Source organism: Miniopterus natalensis, chromosome 3 (assembly GCF_054644295.1).
Source record: "Miniopterus natalensis isolate mMinNat1 chromosome 3, mMinNat1.hap1, whole genome shotgun sequence".
Taxonomy (NCBI): domain Eukaryota; kingdom Metazoa; phylum Chordata; class Mammalia; order Chiroptera; family Miniopteridae; genus Miniopterus; species Miniopterus natalensis.
Genome location: NC_142083.1, coordinates 42,636,667 through 42,650,091, shown reverse-complemented (window position 1 = coordinate 42,650,091; position 13,425 = coordinate 42,636,667). Strand labels below are relative to the sequence as shown.

The window sequence follows — 13,425 nt, the reverse complement described above, 5'->3', positions numbered from 1 at the left end:
CCCTTTGTGGTCAGCTCAAAGGAGTCCAAGCAGCAGTTTGTCACTGTATAAAATGCATGACTCTTAGCATGACTAAATGTGCTGTCTGGACTTATTTGCACCATGAACTAAGATAAAAAAATGACTTGATTGTGAACGTCCAGAGTCTCCACCAAGAGCTGTGTAGAGAAGTTATAACTACTGAGGAACTGAGCAAATAAACTTGAATATTCTTCAGTTCTATCTGAAATGGGGACTATAAACCCACAAACTGCCATAAATACTGTCATCCCATCATTGAAGTTTTAAGCTTATAGTCATTGGGATCCATAAAAATATTTTTTATAGAACGATGAATACCAATAAGAGAACTTACCTTCCTAGGCTCAAGAATAACTTTTTGGTTAAATTTACAGAACTATGAAGTCAAATAAAAAACGCATTTTCTGCCCCTGGCCGGGTGGCTCAGTTGTTTGGAGCGTAGTTCCGTACACCAAAAGGCTGCGGGTTTGATTCCCGGTCAGGGCACACGCCTAGGTTGCGTGTTTGATCCCCGGGGTGAGAAGCACGTAAGGAGGCAACCGATAGATGTTTCTGTCTCTCTATCCCTTCCTTTCTCTCTAAAATTAATAATAATTATAAAAAATCCTCAAATGAGGATTGAAAACAAAATAATACAACTTGTGTACTTTTCCACTGAAAACCCCTTGGGATTCAGAAAGAAATTTAAAATATATATATATATATATATATCTTTATTGATTTCAGAGAGAGTAAAGCAGAGGGAGAGAGATAGAAACATCAATGATGAGAGAGTCACTGATCAAGCCCACAACCCGGGCATGTGCCCTGACTGGGAATCGAACCCCGATCGCCTGGATCCTAGGTCGATGCTCAACCACTGAGCCATGCCCGGCTGGGCAGAAAGAGATTTTTTAATCCACTGCTTGTATTGATACATCCAGGGTTAGATCCAAGGCTTCTCATGGCTGTGCTTTCTGACTGGCCAGGCTCCAGCTACCTGTGTGACCGCCCTGTGGAGCAGGGACCAGGTGTGTGTACCTGGCTCTTTGCTGGCATCTTCACGTGGTCTGACTGAACCGTACAAGCTGAATGTTTCCATGTTCTTACTAGAGTATTGAATGAATAAATAACTGAACACACTGATCTAGCTATTAATTTATATTGGGGACCACCACAAAATATGGTAAAAATAAAAACCGATATTGTGCAACATGACTTGATAACAGCTGATTTATGAGAAATTTCACATTAAAATCAGGATAGGTGAATTTACTAACTTACTAGGTTTGACCCAACTATGGTTTTCTATTTCTTCTCATCTGTTGGACAAACTATTTCTCAAAAGAAAAGTATTAGTTGCTTTGGTGCCTGGGCTCAGAGGCCTCCTTTGTGGCTAGTTAACATTTTGCCAAAAGCTTTGTTAAAGTAAAATAGACCATTCTCTAATCTGTGTGGAAACTGTGGGGGTGGGAAGAAGGAGACTTTTCTTACTGGGAAAAACCCCTAATTTTTCTTTGGTTTCAATACAGTACTCATTTCTTATTTGACTCACGAACAATTCAATGTACACAGCTTACTCAGTTTGGGATAATGTTTGGTTTTAGGGTACTGTGAATAAGAAATGACAATAATTCTTGGAGTATATTTTTTATATTATTAAAGAACACATATATTTAAAGAATATATCTTCTTTGTGCTCGGTTTCTATTTACTAAGGAGTATAACAATAGTTAAAGGGACCCTCATTCAATCCTAAACAAGAGGCAACAATGTTTTCTGAGGGTTATCAATCATTTGGGGAGAGGACTTGGGGAGCCGAGGAGCTACCATTCAATGTGCGGATAGAAACAACTTCCCCCTCCTCACCATTTCATCATCTTAACTACGACCTTCTTTGAGTGTTTACAGAGAATGCTTTGTGCATGCCTTGGGTTCATGGCTTGGGGTCAGGTGATGGAAGTCTTTCACTAATTAAGCAGCACTGTCCCTTACAGAAAAATCTCAACAAAGTGCTCACTGAGTCCCATCTTGACAAAGCTTACAGGAAAGGCAGTGTGGTGTAGAGCAAAGCATCAGCATAGGAGTCAAAAGGGCAAGGCACTCGTCCTAGCTCTTTCCCTGGTCCTGTGATCTTACGTGCATCTTTCCCAGTAGAGTGGTGATAACACACGTGGCCTGCTAACAACACAGGGTGATGTGTGACGTATATTAAACCAAGAATGTGGGAGTGCTCTCTAGGCCATAATGTGCTGGGCAAAGATAAGGTGCTCCTGGCATTGGATTTCACTGAGGCTCTGACCTGGACTGATTCTAGTCTCTCTACACTGTCTGCATCCGCACCTGGTATCTCAGCCCACCAAAGGAGCAGAGACCCCCTCTGTGACAGCCCGAAGGCCGAGCCATCCTGAGAACTGGTGTTTTCCATTCCGACAGCTCATACGTCCCACCTCCTCCAGCTCCCAACTGCTGTGTGCAGACACCACCACCCTAGGGATGCGACCCAGGTGCCTCTCCACACACAGAGCATTCCTCCCAGATTGTACACACCCAGGACACAGAGCCGTAGCATCTCCCTCCCCCTTTCGGGGGGAAAAGTTCCACAGGCCTCATTGTCCTTAGGCTACACCCACGCCCTGCTCTTTCCTCCTGCTCCCTTGTCCCTGTGGCCTCTCATGCTCCCATGTCTTGGAGGCGGTAATGTCATTTCTCTTTCATTATCAGCGTTCTCAGGATGTAATTTACTCACTATGACTCATTATGGATTCAAGTGCTTCTAACAGCTTGTTTACAAATTAGGAACTGGTGTTGATTATGTTGAAAAAGGACTGAGTCCATTTTTTCACACCGCTCAGTCCCGAGCCAGGCCCTGCTTGTTGAAAAGGAATTGCAGAGAAAGGGAAGGAGGATTCCAAGATGAAAGAAAATGGAATCAAGGGAAGGAAGCACAGCCTTCCAGGAAGGCTTGAAACAACTGGAATTATTTTGGCCTAAAGGCAACGTATAAAAAATGCTAGCCAGCTGTTCTTCATCTTCACGAAAGAAGGAAACAAGGAAATGTTTTCAAAATGTAGCAAGAGGGATGCAGGTTAGATATACAGAATTTCTTCATAATGTGGGCTGCTAAACACTGCAAGGGTTTCCAAAGGAAATCCGTAATTCCTTCTTGTGGCAATCTCTCCGTATTAGGATGGATTCCACTTGGGTAGGATGGCTTAAGTAAAATATTTCACAATTTTTCTCAAATGTCTATACATTCATTTTGGCATTTAGGAAATAAATAGGAGCTGTTATGATTATTTCTCACTCCTGACTGCCTCTATATCTTAAAGCAACTTTGTTTTCAATTGTGGCGAAATCTACATAACATAGAATTAGCCATTCTAGCCGTCTGAAGTGTGCAGTTTGGTGGTATGAAGTACACACTCACATTGTGCAATCATCACCGCTATCCATCTCCAAAACCTCGTCATCACCCTCGGCTGAACCTATGTACGCCTTAAACAGTAATTCCCCACTACTTTCTCTCCCCAGCTCCTGGTAATCATTCTCTTCTTCCCGTTTCTGTGAACTTGAGCTCTTTTCTACATCGATGGTTCCCCTGCAGAGCGAACTCTACCTTCCCAACGTGAAATCTAAAGGCTATGTCCCAACCCCTTTTGTCAGTAAATGGAAGACGACACGGGGCCTCTGCTCTGTCAATCAGGCATGACCGCATGAGTCCTGGATCCACAAATACGTAATGTGAGAAGCAGGTAGGCTAGTGGTAGCCATGTGGTCGGGACAGGACGGCAAAGGTTGGTAATGGCGCTGGCAGCCTTCCAGGTTGGGCTGGGGTGGCATGGTTGGTGGGGCGGAGGCAGCTTTCAATGTAGCAGATGAAACTTGTTTACGACACTGGAATGAAGCATGTCTTTTTCCAGGATAGTCATTTGGTGTGACAAGAAGCTGGGATTAATTCCTAGATGATCTTCTCAGACTCTGTGTCTTCTGGTCTTCCTGTGATTCTAGAATCTGCTCAATACGCTCTAATAAACCCCTTCCCTCTTACACCAGCTACAGTGGATTCTGTTGTCTGCCTTAGAGAAACTTCACCAATACAGGGGCAATTACCTCCTATATTGATTCCTTCCATAGGTGATTTTTTCCTTCCCCATACAGTTCATTTTCAGTATTTAAAAGAATCTTCAGAAATGAATACTTTTTTGGTCAATGCCTGTTTTCAAACTGATGACCATTCTGATCACTGCTGATAATGAGAAGCAATGGAATCACAAACGTCAAGAATCATTTTGCCCAGCCGGGCGTGGCTCAGTGGTTGAGCATCGACCTAGGATCCCGGTGATCGGGGTTCGATTCCCAGTCAGGGCACATGCCCGGGTTGCAGGCTAGGCAGCCAATCAATGACTCTCTCATCATTGATGTTTCTATCTCTCTCTCTCCTTCTCCTTTCCTCTCTCTAAAATCAATAAAGATATATTTTTTTAAAAAAAGAATCATTTTGTTGGTTATTTGTGCACCCTCAATTCATCAATTGTTGCCAGTTTTGTTCAGTAAACTTTATCTTTTATGTATCCCCCCAAAAGAAACTAAGATTCATAGATGTTAGACGCTCCCTAATTTCATCAGTCAATTAAGTCACTCCTTTGTGGGGAAAAAAGAAGTAAAATGCAGAAAAAATCATTGTGCTTGACACCAAAGAGTCACCTGTGAGGTGGGAAATATTGGTAGTTCCCATTTTATGAGCTGAGGTAAGAACAAAGGAAGTAGACAGTAGGGATGTCCTTTTCTAATTATTGTAGATGAAGTAATTCTTGTATACCTGAAATTTTGGGAAGATAAAATGTTATAAAATTTATAAATGATAAAGCTAGATTCTAGTATTTCAAACTCAGAGCCCTTTAATCTTTCTTCTGTGCTACATTCCTTCTCTACCATATGTTACTATGACTTAAAACATCAAAATATTAATTTCTATTCAATGAAATTAATAATACTTATTTAGAGTTATAGTTTCTCATACAAGCACCATATAGTAATTCCTAAGGTAAAAAAGGGAACTAATATAGTTTAGAAATTTCAAAAATATACTGGAAACAAAAGGATTGTCAAGTTCTCATTGATCTACAACATTTTATGAACGAGAGTTAGTTTTTACTTTTCAAACTTTTTGATATATGTTTTTCTACTATAGAACATATTGTTATTTTCTGTGTTTCTCATTTCAGTCCTTGGGTTTGTTAGGAAATAGCTGACTCCATTCCTCTAAGTGCCCAGTAGTAAATCTCAAGTGTCTGTATTTCTTAGCATCACAAAAAGCACAAAACAGAAACGACTCCCTCAGGAGACATAAGTGTTGCGTCTTCCTGACCCTGCAGATGGCTGGAATTCGGAGCAAGTCCATTTTACATGTGGACGGCTCCTGACACAGCTCTTCGCACAAAATAGCCGGTGATGACATTTGGCCATTTTCATTAAGCATCTAATTTTTTCCTCTGCTCAATTTGAGATCGGTTTCTGAGTTATAATCCCTGGCAGGACAGCTGAAACAGGAAAATATTTGAGTGCTGGCACACAGAAACGCCTTTCCTTCTCTCCACCCTGAGATTCCATTAAAGTACCTCTGGCCTTTCCTGGCAGTTTTTATAATAGGAATTGCCATGTTATTTGGGAAAAGGGGACAACTAACGGAAACAAAGCTTTTTGTTTTCTTCTCCCTTGTAGCATAAAAATAATAGTTAACGATAGAGAATGTATTATTTCATTCAGCCGGAACACCACACGTGACCTGGTCAACTGATAGTTCAGAAAGTTTTCCTTCCTTGGTTCCAGTGTTTCTAGGGCACCCACGATGTGTGATTCAGTATGCTCAGAAGTGGTAAATAAAGATGACCAGAGCAAGGACCCTGCTTTCAAGAAGCTCACGGTCTAGAGAGGGAGGCAGAAGAATGAACTGTTACAATGCTATGTGGCCTCAGTGTGACAGGATGTGCTCCAGGCGCATGTGTGAACAGAGCTGAGTGGACGATAGCAGCTTATCTACCTGGTGCAAAGAGGAGGGGAGGCATAGGCGTCATCTTCGAGCTGAACCCGAAAAACAAAGACAAGCTTTCCAGAAAGACAAGATAAAAAAGTGCATTCTCTGCAGAGGAGCTAGAATATTTAGATAGAGAGAGGGAGAAATGAAAGAGGACAGTGCACTCAGAATATAAAGCTGCTGTAGCCGGAGCAGAGTTCACAGTGAAGGGAGAGAGGGTGATAGCAGAGGAGACCAGAGAATAGGCAATGGCTTTGTTGATGTGAGAAGGACTTTAAACACCTTCCTCTAGACCTGCCTTGTCCAACATGCATGAGTTTCTTACCTACTTCTGCATGCGGAAATTGTGGGTGGCCCACTAAAAAAGTAAATTTGTGTCCATATTTACTGCAGAGCTTTTTGGGTCACAGAGTGAGTAGAACTGCATCCTGCCTTGATTACATGAAGAAGGAAAAGTTCCTTATGTTCCATGGACACGTGTTTTCCTTGGCCCAGACTTGACATCTCTTTGCCACTTAACTTACCTGCAGCAACCTGCACCCTTACTCCTTCATCTCATAATCACCTCCATTCAGTGTTCTCTGTGACAGATGCCATTGTCATAGTATTATTCCTGGCTGGAGCCAACAAAGTGAAATGTGTGCACATTGCCCCAGACTTGGCAACACATTTGTAAAAGCAACCAATTGAGAAAATGATTAAGTGAGGATGTCTAGGAATCCACTGAAATTAAGCAAGAGGGTGACAAGACACATTTGTGCTTTAGGAATTTAATTCTGGTGGAGGAGTCACCTAGATACATTATGGTCAGAGCTTTATCTAAGTAGTGAGGATGGAGGGCAGTGTGTACATATAAATGCACATGTATAAATAAATAATTTTAGAAGGCAGTATAGTATTGGGATTGAGAGCTTAGGCTCTAGAGTTAATCAGCTCAGGTCTAAATTCTTGCTCCTGCAGTTCCCTGTTGTATGATGTTATATGGCAAGTTATATAAGATCTTTGTACCTCAGTTTCTTCCACTGTAAAATGGGGATTACAATAGTACTTGCTTCTTAGAGTTTTTGTGAGGATTAAATGAAATTATACATATAAAACAATTAGAATAGTATCTGGTGCTCTATAAGTGCTCAATAAATATTAGTATTGTTATACTGGAAAGAAGGAATTGATAGAATATGAGAAATAATAGGATAAAGAGAAATGAAAATAGGGGAGACATAAGGATAACTTGAACAACTGCAATAATAACTGACTGCATGACAAATGAGAGAAGAATCTAGAAGGGGGTGAAGATTTGGGGACTGTCATGAAAGAAGAAATAGTTTTGGTGTCTCAAGTATTAGGTTTGAGGAAGCTGTAGTATATGTAAACTGGGATGACAAGTAGCCAGTTGGATATATATGAGTTTGGGGCTCATATGCAGGACTGGGCTGAAGATACAGATTGTGGGAACAATCAGTGTACAGCTGAAAGTTGGGGCCATGGAAGTTGCCAAAGGAGAGAGCAGAGGAAGTGAAAGCAATTTATTCCTAAGACAATTACTTCAAATATTCAGATAATGTTCTCTTCTAAGTTAATCTTGTTTTATTTTTTCTGATAATGCAAGTAACAAATAGGTGCTTTTTGCATCAATTTTGAGAATTTTCTTTATGTTCCTTTAAAAATTTTTATGTTTTATTTATTTTTTTATTAACAGCCTTTGCTCTGAGAAGAAAATGTTCTTGAGCATCCCACGTTGGGGCTTCGAATACCAGACAAATGTAAAATACTTCCTGCCCTGTTGTCTGCAGTGAGGGCCAAACGAAAGTAATCAGCTCGAATCCACGCCTGTTAGATGAAAGCCCAGCTGTGTTCCTGTCCAGACGGGGAGCGGGGAGCTAGCGCAGGAGGATGCACAGCTTACTCTGTGATGCAGGGAAAATACTGGGGCCCTTTGTGCTGCTGACACTTGGCAGGGCAGGCTGGCATTAGGGGAGAAAGCCTATGATTACTTCAAGTACAGACATTTCCCCTTCAGTGGTGGTACTGTGCAGCCTGGAAGTTGAACACCAAAGTGACCACCACAGCCGGGCTCTCCTGTCTCCCACTCCACCTCAGATGCAGCAGCCCATGGAAAGGAGGAGGGCTGCTCCAAGTCCTCTTCACTGCCCAGGAGTGGGGACATCTGTGACAGGTGGTCCTTTCAGAGGGAAGACAATTCCGAAAGTTTTCCCACAGGAATCCAGTGCAAGCTCTGTACCTATGCCCTGTCCCTCTCCCTCGGCCTTCCCCAGTCCCTGTTTGGATCTGGAAGGGGTTCAGTAGTGGGTAAACCAATGGGCAGACTCAGTCTGGGGATAGGGCACCAGCAAATCTGAGCCACCAGCCTCAAGCCAATAAGAGAAATCAAGCTCCAATAAATTTAGCCAGAATTCCACAGGCAAACATCAAGAAAGAAGCTATTTTCATTTCAGAATTCCTGCAAGTTACGGTTCACTCTTTAGGTATTATTTGGAATTACCGGTGTGGAGGACCTCATAATATTTTCAAGGCTAAGAGCCACTAATGGTATTAATCTGACCCTATGCAAATTATCAGTGTCAGTACAATGGGTGGTATGTGGTGAGCTGGGAATATCTATTCCTCACTTATTTCTAAGACTGTGTCCATTTTCCTTGCATGTGGGGAAAAAGAAAGGACCCCAGGTTCTCTTTCCAGATCCTTAGTTGGCTGTTTTTATATACCTTGTTGACCCCCTCTGCTGAGACAGGAATAGAGCTATATGACATTTAATCTTTTGCTGCGGGCATTATACCCAGCTTTGAGTTTAGCCACTTTTCTTTAGTAAATATGTTTTTCTGCAACTCTACTCTGCCATTGTTCATAGGCTTAACATTTTTTGGATTTTTACATTGATGACACTTTAGTACTGTAAGAAATTATCCTGTATTCTCATGAGTGTGTTTGTCCCATTGTCATTAAACGGGGCAGAGGGTTACTGTTTATCATAGGTTATAGCAGGCAATGTCGACACTTCGGGAACTCTCTTCAATTTCCAGAAATCTGTGTGAGTATGTAAAGTTAAAACAAAGCAACAAATAAGAAACATGGCCAGTCTGAAAATGACTGCAGACCTCGAAAAATTCTGGCTTTTAGCCAGAATTTACTGTATGGGAAACCTCAAATAGCCCGTTTTCCCCTGTGTTTACTTGAGTTTCAGGTTGCAGGACCATTATAATGTCACCACATAGAGCTCATGGCAGAAAAGTTGGAGGAAGCTGCTTAAATCTTGACAATTTCACTCAACATCTACCATCCTGAATCTTACACCCAAGCCTCCTCTTCCCACACTTCCCCTTTTCCTTCCTACTTTTCTATACTCCCCCCGACACATTCCCCTTAGGGAGACCAAGAGGAAAAAGCAAACAAACTCTGAGCTCCAAAAAGGACTTAGAGTTTTTTTACTTGTTGACATCGAAGGAAAAGAAATCAAGAGGACACCTCCTCCATCCTTTTAAATCCTACCTTACTCCTGAGATTTTACTGATTTCCAACTCCGAAAAGCCTTCTGAGAATACTCAAAAACTCCGTGAACATGAGTAGGAGAACTTTGATAGATTAAGAACAAATGTCAGGAGTCAAGCCATTCCAAGAATGTTCTGCTTTCTTTCTCTAGGACTATTTCAGTTGTGTTGCCTTTAAAAGACACAATTAGATGTGTAACACTCTGACCTTTGACCTCTGGGATCTGGGATGCTTTTTGGAGTCACTTTCCAGAATGAGCCTCTTTTTTAACCAGAAAAGGGTGCCTCCCACAGCCAACATGAAAAAACTAATCTTTGGAAAGCAAACACGTTGGGGAGAAAAGATCTAATACCTAAAATTAATTTATATTGTTTATTGTAATCGAAGAGGGACCTGACTAAATACTGTGTGTGTGTGTTTAAGAGAAGGATCAGGTAGAACATACCCTCCTCCTTTTTTAAAAAGGAGTTAAAATAAATTATAGGAAGATTTGTTTCTCACCCAGAAAAGATTAATTTGGGAAACATTTATTTTGACACATTGCTTATAATTAAAGTAATTCTTCATTTTATGTTTCCTTTAAGTAAAAACTTGTGGCTTTACTTAACCTTCCATCAATTAACTCCCTCAAAGCAAAATAACCTTGAACTCCATAAACACACACACTTAATTCTCTATTGACAGAGAAGGAAGCAGTGGTTGCCCCTCGACTGCGGGACTCCAGCATTATTGCAGCTCCAAAGTCAGATGCCCTGTGTGCACCAAGCTCCAGTTTCCTGCTTTTATTGACAGGGTTTTGACTTTGAAATTCTGCCTTCCACATTTCACCAATGCACAAAGCCACATAATTCTATTAAAACTATGCTGTCAGAAATGTTTGCACAGGAACATACTTCATTCAACAAATATGCTTTAATCTTCTTTATGCTAGGCACCGAGGACATGATAGTGAGCAGAATGAGCACGGTTGCTTCTCTCATGGGGCTTATAACCTGGTGGGGAACAGAAAGGTAACCAGACATTTAAAATCATTACAAATAATAAAAAAGCATTACAAAGAAAAATACCAATGCTATGAGAGCGCCTCACTGGGGAACTTCATCTATCTATATCATCTATCATCTATCTATCTATCATTATCTATCTATCTATCTATCTATCTATCTATCTATCTATCTATCTATCTATCTATCTATCTATCTATCATCTATCCATCTATCATCTATCTATCATCTATCTATCTATCTATCTATCTATCTATCTATCTATCTATCTATCTATCATCTATCTATCATCTATCTATCATCTGTCATCTATCTATCATCTATCTATCTATCTATCTATCTATCTATCTATCTATCTATCTATCATCTATCATCATCTATCTATCATCTATCTATATCTATCATCTACCTATCTATCATCTATCATCTATCTATCATCTATCTATCATCCATCTATCTATCTATCTATCTATCTATCTATCTATCTATCTATCATCTATCTATCTATATCTATCATCTATCTATCTATCTATCATCTATCATCTATCATCTATCTATCTCTATCTATCATCTATCTATCTATCTATCTATCTATCTATCTATCTATCTATCTATCTATCTATCTATCTATCATCTATCTATCTATATCTATCATCTATCTATCTATCTATCATCTATCATCTATCATCTATCTATCTCTATCTATCATCTATCTATCTATCTATCTATCTATCTATCTATCTATCTATCTATCTATCTATCTATCTATCTATCTATCATCTATTATCTATCATCTATCTATCTATCATCTATCTATCTATCTATCTATCTATCTATCTATCTATCTATCTATCTATCTATCTATCTATCATCTATCTCTATCTATCTATCTATCTATCTATCTATCTATCTATCTATCTATCATCTATCTATCTATCTATCAATCTATCTATCATCTATCTATCTATCAATCTATCTATCATCTATCTATCTATCTATCTATCTATCTATCTATCTATCATCTATCTATCTATCTATCTATCATCTATCTATCTATCTATCTATCTATCTATCTATCTATCTATCTATCTATATCATCTATCTATCATCTATCTATCTATCTATCTATCTATCTATCTATCTATCTATCTATCTATCTATCATCTATCTATCTATCTATCTATCTATCTATCTATCTATCTATATCATCTATCTATCATCTATCTATCTATCTATCTATCTATCTATCTATCTATCATCTATCTATCATCTATCTCTATCAATCATCTATCATCTGTATCATCTATCTACTGCCTATTTATCTATAGGGCAAGGAAGTGTTGGGGGGAGTTTGTCAGGTCAGAAATGTCCTTCCTGAAGAAATGTCTGAACTACTTTCAGAAGGATGACTGGTATGTTCACACAATGGGATTCAATACAGCAATCAAAAATGAGTGAGCAACAACAGGATGTATCGAATCCAGAGATCAAGGATTCCAAACCTCTCCGGATTTCAGATCGGGGGCTGCTAAAAGGAAGAGCAGAGTTTTGTGAGTTTCCGGCCACTCTACAAGGGCTGCCCCTGCCTTCAACACTGATTCTGAAGTGAGAGAGTCCTGGGTACATTTTAGCCTCAAGAAGGACAGGGGAGAAGAGAGACATTCTAATCCTTGAACTACTTTTTAAGTTTAGACTGACAACAGAAGTTCTGAATTCTACATATGTAATTTATGAGTACTAGAATGAGACAACCAAAATTCCCCCATCCTCTAGCTTACTTTTATTTACTACTAATGGAAAAGGCTAGAATTAAATTATTGGCACAACTTGGTCTGCTCTCATAGAGATAATTATCTCACGATTCCTCCTCTCCTCAGCTTTGCTTGCTGTGGTGCTTTCATCTCCTGGGCATAGAGAACTCAACCATAGGGCCCAGGAGAATCACCTGTTGTCATTCATTTGATGTATTATAATTTAATGTATTATTAAAAGAAGAAAGCTAAACTCAGGTTCTATGTTAATTAAAACAAAATAATTAAAACCAAATGTAAATATTTTATTAGTATTTTGTCTTAGTGTACTAATATTGTCTTTCTAATGTTAGCCATTAGCATCCCCCTCAAATTAGGTAATAATTGTTGTTACTTATTAGTTAAAAAACTCAACTTGAGATCACAAATGATGATTATAATGTTAGATCATCATATTTTGATTAATCACATCCCCAACTAGACACTAAGCCCTTAGATGGCAGTCCCACCCCAGTATGTACCAACCACAGTTGACATAATGAGCCATCATAGAAGATTTTGAAAATATAGGAAATAATCTTTTGTGATAGTAAAGAGCAAGAAATAAAAAGCTGTTTGTGTAAAATAAAATAAATAAGCACAGTGGCAGGTAGAAATTAAGACTACTTTTTTTTCTAATTTCTGGGGATATGGATGTAATAATAGTGGGATGTTCTTTTTTTCTTTTTAAAAATATAGAATGCTTAATGAATTCACATATCATCCTTGCACAGGACACATGCTAATCTTTCTTGTATCATTTGAATTTTAGTCTATGTGCTGCTGAAGTGAGCACAGTAGGACCTTTATTTCAGCTCAGTGCCTGACAGGGAATGGGCCATCGTAAATGCATTTTTAAAGAACAGAAATGATTGGTTTATCGATACCTGCTTGGCTTAAGGTTTAGTACATTCTTATCACCCTATCTCATTTTATTTTTGGCCACAATAAGCTATAGATGCACTGATACTTTGAAAAATCTGAATCATAACATAAATAATGGAAACAGAAGACCTAAGCACTTTTCCCAGCTCCGAGTAAAGGAGCTTCAGGGTTAGAAATCGATGGAGGGTTCAAAGGCAGAACT

The 13,425-nt window shown here is 39.4% G+C and overlaps 1 non-coding gene across 1 annotated transcript; it reads right to left on the bottom strand.

The window, feature by feature from the left end:
* Positions 1-13,027: 13,027 nt before the first annotated feature.
* LOC148093486 (U6 spliceosomal RNA) lies at positions 13,028-13,134 on the bottom strand. The gene has a single exon (XR_015714340.1). It is a non-coding gene; the product is annotated as a U6 spliceosomal RNA (small nuclear RNA).
* Positions 13,135-13,425: the final 291 nt, after the last annotated feature.